At 42.5% G+C, this 5,407-nt stretch overlaps 1 long non-coding RNA gene across 1 annotated transcript; it reads right to left on the bottom strand.

The window, feature by feature from the left end:
• Positions 1 to 1,029: 1,029 nt before the first annotated feature.
• On the bottom strand, positions 1,030 to 4,039 carry LOC122680189. Its single transcript, XR_006336652.1, has 3 exons — positions 4,008 to 4,039; positions 3,211 to 3,364; positions 1,030 to 1,082 (listed from the first exon to the last, which is right to left on the bottom strand). It is a non-coding gene; the product is annotated as an uncharacterized LOC122680189 (long non-coding RNA).
• Between the last annotated feature and the right edge of the window lie 1,368 nt (positions 4,040 to 5,407).

The following is a 5,407-nucleotide window of genomic DNA, read 5'->3' as shown; positions in this document are numbered from 1 at the left end:
TTCCTTTCTCTATCCATTCTCCCACTTCTTTGCCGCACAGAATTTTTTTCTCTTCCAAGGATGAGCTTCTTGTAGCAAATAAGTTTCTCCCACACCATCCTAATTGCCTGAAATGTCTGAGATCCTTCACGCATTTTAAGTCTCAGGTCAAAGGCTGCCTCCTCTGTGGAAATTGCCTTTGTTCTTCCAGGAAGATTTAAGACTTCTTCCATGCTTCCCTGTGCTCTGATATACAGCCTGTGGTCATTATATATTGCATCACCACTGCCTGTAGGTCTATGTCCCTAAGACTGTAAGCTCATTGAGGTCAAGAACTGCCTCTTGTCTTGGAATCCATGGTGTCCAGCAGAGTTCTTGGCAAATGATAGGAGCTCATTCAGTAAAACATTTGCAAATTGAATGAAAGAATGACACAGTGCCTGGCATACAGTGGGTATTCACTTATTGATTCATTCCTTCAAAAATAGTTAATGGTTGCCACTGCTTGGTCTGTCCTTCCTTCAACAAATATGAATGTCAGGACCTATGCTGGGAGCTGGAAACAAACTAGTGAAAAAAACGGACCATCTCCCTTCCTTCTAAGACCTCATATTCCAGTGAGCTCTCAAGAAATGTGATTTCACTTCCTCCCTTTTCCCCAGCCTCCTAAGAGGTAACCAAATCAGTCATACATATTGTAAGACTTTATCTCTGTTTCCACCTTCTGCTCAGGATTCTCTTTCTCTGCTTCATTGTCAGGTACCAAGAGATGGATGCTTGATCTTGCCAGAGTTGTTTCGTTTCTTTCAACCACTGCAGAGATCAATGTGGAATGAACATGAAATCAGCCTTTTGGCCTCTGCACCAGCTCAGGCCATCTCATTAAATTATTCCAGAGATAATTCCTCCTAGCTCAAGAAAATCACTCAATGCTGACTACTGTTTTTAATCTCTTCCCCCCACCCCCCGCCCCTGCCAATTGTTTCTATCTCACAAACTAGAGATTTATGGGACTTGCCTGGTGGTCCAGTGGTTAAGACTCCGTTCTTCCACTGCAGGGGGCATGGGTTCTATCCCTGGTCAGGGAGCCAAGATCCTGCATGCTGCACAGCCAAGATAAACAAATTAGAGGTATTTCCTTGTAACACATATTATGTCTGGTAATCAAAACTGTGTGTGTCTCATTTGCTGTGCAATTGGTTCCAGAGCTGAGCTCAGGCTAACAAGCAAGAGAACAGAACTGTTTGGACGCTTGAGTTCTGGGTGACATAGGCCTATTTTCCATCCTCCCTTCACTTCTCTGTGACCTTCTGCCCTCGTGTAATTTCTAAGTGTTCTTTAGGAAAGAGGAATGTCACAAAGCCTCTGTATTCAAGAACTTTGACTCATAACAGAACTGATTTTTCCCTGATGTTCTCCCAGCTGAGATAAAATGTTTCACACTTAATCATGGCTAAAAAAACACAAATACTTTGGGAAGTCGGACCAGTCTCACTTTCAGGAGTTATTTATGACTTAGAGAATTGTAGAAATGTTTAAGAGATGAAGTCTCATTTGGGGCATACTATGGACCCAATTATGCACTCCCCCCATTCATATGGGCTTCCAAGATGGCTCAGTGGCAAAGAATCTGCCTGCAATGCAGGAGACACGGGTTTGATCCCTGGATCAGGAAGATCCCCTGGAGAAGGAAATGGCGATGCACTTCAATATTCTTGCCTGGAAAATCCCATAAACAGAAGAGCCTGGTGGGCTACAGTCCATAGGGGTCACAAAAAAGTCAGACACGATTTAGCAAGTGAACTACAACAACTCATTTATATGTTGAAACCCTACAAGGCTGTGATGTGATGTGACCCCTCAATGTGATGGTATTTGGAGATGGAGCCTTTGGGAGGTAATTAGACTTGGATGAGATGGGGTGGGGCCCTCATGATGGGGTTACTGGCTTTACAAGAAGAAGAAAGAGAGGTCATTCCCTCCCCCACCATGTGAGGACACAGTGAGAAGACGATTGTCTGCAAGTCAAGAAGAGGGTTCTCACTGGGAATTGGCCAGCACTTTGATCTTGGACTTCTTAGTCTGCAGAGGTCATAATTTCCACACACATCTGTTAAGTGCTTGTCACTGTCGAACAGTTTGGGTCCCTCCAGGGCCTATTAGAGTCCAGACTGACCACATCTACTGCCTCAGTCTCTCGCTACACTTTTTGCATTTAAATGATGACCCTAGCTGAGCTCTGGCACATTGGAAGTGGCAGTGGGTTGACTCTTTGCAACCTTATGAATGGCAGCATGCCAGGCTTCTATGTCCCTCACTATCTCTTGGAATTTGCTCAAATTCATGTCCATTGAGTCAGTGATGCCATCCAACCATTTCATCCTCTGTCAACCCCTTCTCCTCTTGCCCTCAATCTTTTCCAGAATCAGGGTCTTTTCCAATGAGTCAGTTCTTCCCATCAGGTGACCAAAGTATTGGAGCTTTAGTCCTTCAGCATCAGTCCTTACAATGAATATTCAGGGTGGATTTCATTTAGGATTGACTGATTTGATCTCCTTGTTGTCCAAAGGACTCTCAAGAGTCTTCTCCAGCACCACAGTTCGAAAACATAAATTCTTCAGCACTCAGCCTTCTTTATGGCCTTCTCTCACATCCATACATGACTACTGGAAAAACCATGCCTTCAACTATACGGAACTTTGTAGGCAAAGTGATGTGCCTGCTTTTTAATACACTGTCTAGGTTTATGTATGAATATGATAACAAAAACGAAGGTTAAAGTCATAGAAACAGGTCCAGCATGGAGTGAAAATTAACCCTTCCAGGTTACAGTGATTTACTGCATTGTTCTCGGAGGAGAGGAGTCTGAAACCATCATGTTTTTCAAACACCATGAAAAGTGAAGGCAAGAGCTATGAAAAATGTAAATTTGTTGCAGCATTTCATGAAGTTGACCACTTTAAGAACTACTCTCTGTCCTTACACCTGGGCTCCAGCCTTTCTAAGAAAACACACTTTCTGGAAGGCAACAGGTTCTCTGGAGCCTTGGCACTTGCACCTCCCTTTCTAAGGAGCATTCGCTCCCTTTCTTGCCACTGTTTCCTAGATGTTCCTCCTGCCCCATCATCTTGGACACTCAATGAGCTGAAGATGGCTTCTCACTGTATCTGCCTCCATAAAGGTGGATGGCGCCCTGCAATATAAAGATCTGCTTACAGCTGAGTCTCCTACCTGATGCCACCATCCTTGGAGGGCTCCTTCCTTTCCTGGTGTGACCCAGTCTCTGCTTAGCAAAGCCACTGCATGTTGTAGCCCCTCAGTACATATTTCTTGAATGAATGAGTGTTTATGCCTTGGATGATGAAGGGAACATAATCACTGTTGTCTGAAAAAAAAAAATTAATAAATAAAGCACAACATGAGAGCTGTGAGTTAAGTTCTTTGGAGGCAAAATGAGAATATACCCCAGGGGGCGACAGCTTCTCAGATAGCTCTGAGGAACTGCTTCAAAGAAGCGGAGGCAAGGTCAGTGTTACAGATGGGTTTAGTGGACAGGGGGGTACGTGCAGTCAGACACACGTTTTGGCAGAGAGTTGTTGCTAGTCATGAGGAGCAGATGTCACTGTTAATGATTTTAGTGCTCTTGTAGATATGACAAGATGCAAGAATTCGAGCTCATAAAACCTCCTCCTGAAAATATTTAAGTCTCTGAAAGCCTGTTCTGCCAGTTTTTCCCAGAGCACAGGGTACTTTATTCCTAGTCTCCACCCCGAACTCCTTTCAGCATGTTTGGGGCGTTATCATTGTGGTCAGGGTGGCAAAACGTATAAATCATTTTTTTTTTTTTCCTGAATGCCTCTCTTGTGAATGTGAGTTTCAGGTCCTTGACGCTCTAAATCTTCAGACATGAATCTGATTTGATAGCTGCTGTGTGACTGTGTCATTCTGATTTCAGATTTCATTTTCTTAGCTCTGCTTGTGCTGTGAATCCCACTCTCACCTCCCACTACCCCCACCAATTTACTCACCACAAGGTGAGTTCCTCTGGGCTCTGGCTTTCTCTAGAGAGGTCAGCAGAGGGATTCCTTCCTTACTCTTCGGTTTTCTGGATCTCTCCCTGGAGGGTATCAGGTTACCTGGCCAATAGCAGAATTTCACTCCTGGAGTTCATCTGCAGCGTTGGCAGTCAATGGATTTGCAAGTAAAGCTCTCTGACGGGTAGACAGAGGAAGGGTCTCTCCTGAGACCTCCAGTAGCAAGTGTCCAGTGAATACATGGGCTTAGAGGGAAGACTGCCCTGCTTTGGTTACCAGCCAGCCGTTTACTTAGCTTCTTGATCTACAGCTTCCTCACTGATAAGGAGAAGATAATAAAAGTCCTGACATCATACGTTTTTTTATAATAATTAAATAAAGTCATGCACATAAAGTATAACATCAAATCTGGCCTACACTAAGCAGTCAATAACAAAAGCTAATTGATGCCCCTAATGCATGTGTGTGTGTAATTGATGACACAATAAATTTAGTTTTCTAGTCTAGGGATTTCAGATATGATTCATCTAAACCTCTGGGGCAAGGTTTTGGGATATAAGATATTACAAAATATACCAACAAGGAAGCAACAAAATGCAATACAATATCAAGATCAGGTTCAGCAGTAACAGAGACCTCAAATAACTGTGGCTTCTACAACATAGAAATTTCTCTTGTACATAAAAGCCCAGAATTGGCAGTCTAGTGTCAGGATGACACTTTCTGAGGTCCTCAGAGATCTAGGCTGTCTCTAATCCCCTCCCACCTCCAACTTTATTGAAGTATAATTAACAAAAGTATATATATTTAAAGTGTACAACTTGATGCTTTAATACATGTGTACTTTGTGAAATGAGTACCACAATCAAGTCAGTGAACACATTCATCATGTTACATAGTTACTTTTTTATGAAAATGCGTGAGATGCATTTTCTTAGCCTATTTCAAGTACACAGTACATTATTATTAACTACAGTCACTATGATATACATTAGATCCTCAGAACATATTTATCTTATGGCTAAGTTTATACCCTTGGACCAACATCTCCCCATTTTCCACATCCTCAGCCCTTGACAACCACCTTTCAATTATGTTTTTATGATTTGACTTTTTTTTTAATTCCACGTACGAATGAAGCATACCATATTTGTCCTTGTCTGGCTTATTTTACTTAGTGTAAAGCCCTCCAGTTTCATCCATGTTGTCACAAATGGCAGGATTTCATTCTTTTTTAAGGGAATAATGTATATTTATCTATTTCTTTACCCATTCATCCATCCACAGACACTTAGGTTGTTCCTCTCTCTGTCTTGATTCTTCATCATACATCGACCCCTTGAGTCACTTCATGACCCAAGAGGGCTGCTCAACTCCATCCATCAAATTTAATT

This window comes from Cervus elaphus, chromosome 22 (genome assembly GCF_910594005.1).
Source record: "Cervus elaphus chromosome 22, mCerEla1.1, whole genome shotgun sequence".
Classification (NCBI taxonomy): domain Eukaryota; kingdom Metazoa; phylum Chordata; class Mammalia; order Artiodactyla; family Cervidae; genus Cervus; species Cervus elaphus.
This window is presented reverse-complemented; position numbering and strand designations above follow the sequence as displayed.